Here is an 8277-nt window from a genome sequence, read left to right as displayed (position 1 = left end):
TGCAAACCTTAACCCCCAGTGAGTCTTAGGCTGGGTTCTGCTGGGAAAGGCCATTGCTGCCCTGCCAATGCTGTACAGGAACTGTTAACTGTTGCCAGCCATCTGGGAAAGACCTACAGTCTTCTACCAGGGTGACTGTGCACCAAGGAACATAAAATAACCAGAATCCTTTCCACGCTTCCTAAGAGCCAATAAACTCTAAACTCTATATCCTCACCTCCTACCTCCTTAACACTTCATCCTACACCTACCCCTGGTTCTCTCATTGTCCAACATCAGAAACTATAGATCCTTTTGCAAAATTCCTGTTTGTATTGAAGATAATGATTGAACTCACTATTTCTGTATATTGTGACAAAACCATAAACATCTTAATAGCAGCTATTTGGTTTAAAGCAAATTTGGTTTTGGTTTGTATTGCAATGTGTTAATATTGTTCTCCCCACTAAAGGAGAGGTATTGGAATCCTGCAGGAACACCATAAGCCTACAGGGTAAAAACTGTAACAAATCAGATCCACAGTGATAGAAGGGAAGATACCCAAACACCATGAAAAAAAAGGGAAGAAAGTGCCCCAAACAAACCAAGATACTAAATTATTAGAATCAAGGGCCAGCACAGCAGAAGAAATGACAGAGATGGAGTTCAGGATGTACATAATTAAATGTTCTGTGCATTAAAGAATGATACAAGAGAGCAAAGGTGACCATCTGCCAGCCCCTCCAGTACATGCTCATCATGAACCTCAGTTTTGTGTCCAAATGACCCTGGCTTTCCTGCTCAGTGGTCTGCTGTATGCAGGGGTACATACTAGGAACACATTCTGGCTGTCCTTCTGCCATCAAACGTGGTACCTCAGTTCTTCTCCTCTCTGCTGAGGCTCTCCTGCTCTGACACTATAAGCAGCAAGGTCCTTCTTCTTGTCTTTACTATAAAAGTTGGTGGTGGCTGCTTTGCTATAATAATCATGTCATACATTTGCATATTTTCTGCTGTTCTGAAATTTCCCACCAGAGCCCCAGGGAAGGCCTTCTCCACCTGCACCCCTCACATCCTCATGGTGTCTGTCTTCCTCAGTTCCAGCACAGGTGTGTACCTGAGGTCCTCAGCAACCTTTGACACACTCCAGGACATGGTTCTCTCTGCCTTTTACACCATGGTTCCTCCCTTCCTGAATCCTCTCATCTACAGTCTCAGGAACAAACAGGTAAAGGAAGCTGTGGGGAGAGTAATAGGAACACAGTTGTTCTCAGGGAAAAGATAAAGATGCATTTCAACATTAGCCTAATTTTACTGTTAAGATTTATAATTAGATGAAGGTCTTCAAATCTGGGCTTTACAAGTTACGCTGCTTACCCTGGTATCACTTAATTAAGACCCATGAAAGTTTTAATATAATAATTTTGTGATTTACACTATTATTTCTATTCATCCTTCATAAAATGACATTAGGTTGAATTATAGAAAAAGAGAAAGCAGTAACATATTTAAGACTTACTCCACATATGAGACTACCTGCTGAGCTATGAAACAATGTCCACTTTTTGGCAATAATACATTTTATTCCAGGCACAAATATAAATAATAAAGACCATTCTGAGTAAAATGTGTTTTTCTCTGTGTCCCTCTGCATGAGAGAGGGTACAAATGTATAAATTCAAATGGACACACTAGGGAGAGCAGCCAGGAGGTCTCTCGAGGTTTGTATTGAAGAAACTTGACACAGAAACCACTGACCGTGCCTGCAGTGCATGGTGGACATGACTCTGAGCATGCTCTGGAGCAGATGGGCTGCTGTTGGCTGCCAGGATCAGTATGGCTCCAGCCTCTGCTGTAGAAAACCCTGTTTTCACACTGTGCATGCTGTAGCCAAGAAACTCAGTGCATCCCTCCAAGGAAATAGCCCACAGGACAACTGGATTTGCTCCAGCCCTAAGCACAGGCCTCCCACCTCCACAGAGGCCACCATGCCTAGGAGGGGCAGGCCCCCACCTCACTTGCCCCACTCTGGAGAGTGCTTGAAAAATGTTGAGTTCATGAGGAGTCTGTGCCTGGCTCTGCCCTGAACAATGCTGCTGGCCTCTCCGAGGTCCTGAGGGATGGGAGGAAAGACAATTCCAATAGTCCAGGGACAGTCCAAGGCCAAGATGGACAGGATTCCATGGCAGGTGATAGTGCTCCTCTCCCTCCATGGCCTGCAGGGAGGTCAGCACTGTGACCCCTGGACCCCTCTGGGGCTCCAAGAAGCAGATTCCTCTTCCTCTTTATCCTTAACTTTCTTTCCTGATTTCTTAATAATTCCTTCATAAATATAAAAACAGAGGAGTCCTTTTTATCTTGGATCCCTCACCTGTGGAACACTGCTGTCGGATTGAAGAGAAGGTGTCCATCCACATCATTCTTTCTCCATTAAACTTCTTTCTAGGCATCTGACTTGGTATTCTTTAATAGTGATTTTTATATTCTGTACTTTCTTCCTAGACATAGGGAAGGTTATACTAGAAATGATAGTTAACCTGTGAAAGCTAGACCGATCACCAGTACACCTGAGATTGGTCTTAGTTTAGAAGCTACATTGTTCTGATGACCAACACCAGGTCCTGCTCACCACGTCTCAGGTAAAATGTCCATAAAGGAGTGGAGGCTGCTGGCCTTGGCCCAGGGTCTGCTGAAGATCATGAGTGAGACAAGGGGATGATGCTCACGGGTCACTCTGAGACCGTCCTTCATTAGGCTTCCCTCTGTGGCTCATCATAATAGTGTTCCTTCCCTGTGCTGGGCTCTGGGCCTTAGTTTGGTCTGTACCAATATGAGTACAGAAGGTTAAAGATTCCTTTGTAACTTTTGAATTTTCAGGAATGTAGGATCACCCTCGAGCTGTACAATGTTGACCAAGTCAATTACTGAATCCTGTTCCTGGACATTTTCCTTCCTTTCATTGTCCATGGGACTCTAAGTCAAATAAGGTGTATAGACATAATAAGTAATGTTGTCTCTACTGCAGATGAAGTCACTTACATTGTACTCTTTTCCTAGCCTGTGAGCCCCTGGGATCATGTGGTGACATGCCTTCCTATTGAGTCCTTTAATCTCACAGACCTAGTGGTCTAAATACCAAGGTGGCCATCATTACTGATGGCTGTAGATACAGGGTCTTTGTTCTCTCTTTTTCTGGATCAACACAAATTTATTTTCTTCCTTTTTTTTCCTTTAGGATAGGCACAACTTGGGGGATGACTAGCTAAAGACAACTTGGAAAAGGCCATATTGAAATGAAGACCACAGGATAATAGCTCTGATAAGAATATAGGCTGACATTCTCTAGAAAACCTAGCAAAGCAAATGCAGCAGCACTTCAGATGGATTATAGAACACATTCATGTGGAATCTCTCCCAGGATACAAAGAAGCCCCTAGAGAAGATCACCAACAAATCCCACGTCCTGTTAACACAGTGAAGGGCAAAACATCCATCAGTGGATGCATGGATTTTTAAAGTACTGGTGTCTACATATAATGGACTGTTATTCATCCCTTAAAAAATGAAATAGTGATAAATGCTACAATGTGAAATGATTTTGAAAACATCAGGCTGAATCATGTCATAAAAACAACACATATTGAATTATTCTAGTCAAACAAAATGTCTGGGACATATAAATTTAAAAAAATGGAGATTATACACAGTGGTTTCCAGTGACTGTAATTAATGATAAGCAGAGATAGTGTGTATAATGGATTAGACAGTTCATTTGAAGAACTACAAATATTTTGTAACAAGATGTAGTTGGATGCTGTGCAATTTTGAAATATACTATATAAGACTGAATTGATAACCATGGACTGTTACCAATGTTAACTTTATATCATGTGGATTTCATCTCAAGGATAAGAAATGTTGCTGCTGACCTGCTGATACTGTTAGAGGTTTCCCACTTACAGGTTGGTGAGTGAGTGAGAGTTGCCCACCACTCTTAATGTTAACTGACCCCTGTAAACACCTCTCACTCACACTGAGGTGAAGGAGGGCAGAGATAAAAACACACAGTGAACACCATCATTCTCTCCTCAGTGTTATTTGATTTTCAGTAATGACTTATGGCGATGCCCAGCAGAGGAGTTCCACTGTGCCATTCACTGTCCACCCTGGCACATGGCCAGGTCCTCTCTCTTGGGCTCTGGAGGTGCTGCTGCCTGGTGGTGTGCTCAGGCCTCCTGCTGTCTCTGTAGGCTGAGCTCTGGGCTCCCAGGGGCCCTGCTCCCACTGGCCAGGCACCAGGTTCACAAAAAGCAGAGATGACTGAGGTTCCCATATCCCACGTGGTACAGAGCTGGCTGGACTGATCCATCTGGCTGCAGACACTGTGGATGGGAGATGCCAAGGAGAGACAGAGTTCTGCTCCCAGTTCGAAAACGGGCGACACTCAGGAGTGAGTACTTGGCAGTTTGAGTCCAAACTCATCTGAGCCTCATTTTGATTTTACTCAGCAAATTGCTATCTCATTCATATTGTGAGGTATCCCAGGAAATGCTTGATCAATTCTGCAAGAATAACAAGAACAGAGAAGTCTTGTAAATAGTGTAGTATTTGCTGATTTCTAGTGCTTTCCTATTAGTGTAACTGGAGTGCTGTAGACGTATGAACGCTATTTGCAAGTATATAATGTGATCTCTCTTCATGCTGCCTCTTTTTGGTTTAAAATTATGCTTTTCAAATTATTTTACTGACCACACACTTAGAAAATGCACAGAATTATCTGCACAGATAAGAGAGGTGGCCAGGAATACATTCATATCATGACAGAAAGAAAATTGCCAAATAGTTGAATTCATTTAGCAAATGATATTCTTATTTTTCAGTAGCATTGAAAATAAAACTTCTAATATCCTATAAAATTGTCATTGAAGCATTTTGAATTCACTTACTTCACCTTTCTGTCATAATGAAAATTATGATCTCCTTTTCAATAATTTTTCTCATTTTATACTAAAGGTATATCAGATGTGATGAGGATTGTGTGTCCAGTGGTAAAAATATAAAAATACAGTGCTGCAGCCTTTGAAAGCACATTATCAAGCTCAGGATGTGATAAGTGCTTCTTAGCATTCCCCAATGGCTGATCAACAGCATTAATTCATAATTGCTAATACAGAAAAATGTAATTTAGAAAATGATCAATTCCTGCCTCTTACAACCAAAGCAATGCTTTGCATTTTTACTTGCAATCCATTTCCCATACTTCTTTATTTTAAGCACTATCAAGAGAAGTACCCAAGGGAAAAATGTCAGCTGTCCCCACTTACAGAGGGAAGCACTTGGAGCAGTCCCTCTACATACTTCTGGCATTAAACATATGCTAATATTACCTTTCACTTATTTTTCGGACCCTCAAGATATTTGATCTTGGTTTTCTTTATGCTCCCAAATTTTGGGTTTTCTAAGGGAAGTTTCAACAAGCATTTTTCACCCAAAAAGGAGAATGTAGTTCCGAACACTCTAAAATTATGGTGATCAAACTACAAAAATTAAAGCCTATTTGTTATTTCTCAAAATATAGGCTCATAAAGTATTCATATTTTCAAGATCTGCGGGAGGGGCTGGGGATGTGGCTCAAGCCGTAGCGCGCTTGCCTGGCATGCGTGCAGCCTGGGTTCGATCCTCAGCACCACATACAAACGAAGATGTTGTGTCCGCCGAAAAAACGAGAAAATAAATATTGAAAATTTCTCTCTCTCTCTCTCTCTCTCTCTCTCTCTCTCACTCTCTCTCTTAAAAAAAAAAAAAAGATCTGCAGGAATACTCTGAGGACCTATGAAAGTTAGGTGGTGATTCGTGTATTTACTGTATCACATCCATAGTCTGAAGTTTTCTAGGAGACTCATCCATGAGAAAATTAAGTTAAATTTAGAGAAGTTTTCAAGTTGTAGTTAAACCACATAAGCAAAGAAGGACATCAATTAAGTTAATATAATTCAAACTACTTAATAGAGAAATTTCTAAATTCTGTTGCAAAAACAGACAGTAAATGGTTTAGTATAAAAAAATGAAACAAAGAAAATGTCTCAAGTGGTTCTTCTCCAGCTTCCAAATCCTAACAGATAGTTGATTTTCCAACTAATATTTGTCACAAATGCCTGGGTTTGGTCAGCAATCACCCATCGAGTGCCCAGAAGTCAGTATAGAAGGGGGGAAAAGCTGCTAGGTTTTTAACATGGAATTATCACATCACCCATCACATTCTCAATTTGTCAAATATATTTACACCTTAGATATTGTGTTATTATATTTGTCCTCTAATGGTAATCAATTTATTTTAAAATACCAACATTTTTTATCTTTTCAAATCCTCAAGGTCTGAAATAACTGTGACCATATTTTTTTCCTTAGTAATATTTGTTGGGCGAGTGCTGCTTTAAAGACATCTCGATTTGCAAGTGCACTTGACCTCACACCACCCTGCACTGTGTGTTCTACAGCAGTGCAGAAGGGACAGAGCCTGCTTGGGAGCTCTTCACCTATAAATCAGGGGCATAAAGAAAGCCAGTCTAAGTGAGTGGTCTGAACAATGCCACCAGGCACTAGGTTATTAACCACTGCACAGGAAGTCATGCACTGCTACTGAAAGGTAAAATGATGGATAATACAAGATCCCAAATCAAGGAATTTGTACCAGTGACTTGGGGTGATGAATATATATATTGATTGGCTGAAAAGTGGTGTACCACGTTGATTATTAACAATCAACAAAATTGGAAGAAAAATTAGAGATTATGAAGCTTTCAGAGGAAAGATTCCAGTGGAGTCTCCTTTAAAGCCCAGTACCTACTAAAAGGAAAAGGAAATTCATACATCACAGTAAAAAGTCAGCAGTGAACAAGAGGGTCCCTCAGGCTGAATGTCAGGTGTGTGTCAGGAGGAACAGATTGCAGGTAGACTGACCCCTTGAACTTCACACTCAAAACAAATTAACAGAAACCTACATGAGTCTGACCACACACCTATTGCTCTGGGAGACACATACACTTCCAGAGGAGCCCAGGCAGGATGAGAAGGAAGGTCTTTTTTTATGAGCATGTGTGGTTAACCTGGCAAGGGGCTGAGGAGGACCCCAGTTTGCAGAGGGCTGAGGAGATGAAGATGCAGGTGACTCAGGAGTGAACTGGTGTGAACTGCTGCAAAAGTGTTCAAACTATGAGCCAAACCTTCCTTTTAGGGTTTATAGCCAGTTTCAGTTTGTGGGATTGTGACATAGATAAGAAATCAATATAATAGAAGGTGTCACCAAGACTAAGGCAAATTATGTGTTGGACAAAAGAAGCTTCAACTTCATGGTCTGAACATGAAATAAGAATAGAATAAGGTAAAAGTAGAAGTTAGGTCAATGTCAGCTGGGCTGGGACCAGGAGGTTGAAAAGACCTTATGCTGCTCAGTTGGAGAGGAAAGAGCCTCAGTGGGGGCTGGGACTGGTCTGGCTGAGGTCCTGTGGCCATAAGACAGCATCATGCTTGTCCTGGGGAGCATCAGTGAGATTGGGAGACTGCAGGCAAGTCCAAGTGCAGTCAGGTCACCCAGTTTTCACAACACTGGACCTGTGAACCTGGGTGGGAAAGTGAATTCTTGAGATGCTTTCCAAATGAGCCCAGTTTTTTTTTTTGTGTGTGTGTGTGTTTATGGAGATATGTTCTCCACCATTATGAATATTTTCCTATATATTAAAAAAAGTAAAAAAGTAATTATTCAATTATTAATTGTGGATATAATGTCAAAATAATGTGGAAATTATATTCAAGGAATAAATTAAAAGTAAATAAATCTAAGAATATTAAAGAATGCACTGTCAGGTGGCCATGCAGGAGAAGAGGGGAAAACCCCTGGAAATGCTGCACATGTGAGTCTCAGGTGTCAGGGGAGGCTGTTGGAGAGCTGAGGACATGGCCTGCAGGTCACGCTCAGACTCTGGGCTGCAGACCTTCACACCTGCCCTGGGAGGTGCACTCTGCTCAGAAATGAGTAAACATATCAGAAAACCAAGAGTGACTTTCCTCTGCAGGAAAGCAACAGAAATAGAAGAAATACTTTGAACAAGAATATATAAAATAATTGCATTTTTTTCAAATAATTGTTATTGTCAATGGATGTTTTTTAACATATGCTAGACAAGTGCTTTATGACTAAGCAACAACCCCAGCCCCAAGCAATTGTATTAATCATGTTTTTACTTTTTCCTTTCTATCTCTCATCTATTTATTTTCCCAGACAACCAGAATTTCCAGCAA

At 41.1% G+C, this 8277-nt stretch overlaps 1 pseudogene across 1 annotated transcript; it reads left to right on the top strand.

The window, feature by feature from the left end:
• Window positions 1–683: 683 nt before the first annotated feature.
• On the top strand, window positions 684–1264 carry LOC308649594 (olfactory receptor 14C36-like; annotated as a pseudogene). The gene has a single exon. The product of its transcript is annotated as an olfactory receptor 14C36-like (transcript).
• The last annotated feature ends 7013 nt before the right edge of the window (window positions 1265–8277 follow it).

The sequence above is a fragment of the Spermophilus citellus genome (assembly GCF_964194105.1).
Source record: "Spermophilus citellus genome assembly, chromosome: 1".
NCBI classification, from domain to species: Eukaryota; Metazoa; Chordata; class Mammalia; order Rodentia; family Sciuridae; genus Spermophilus; species Spermophilus citellus.
This window is presented reverse-complemented; position numbering and strand designations above follow the sequence as displayed.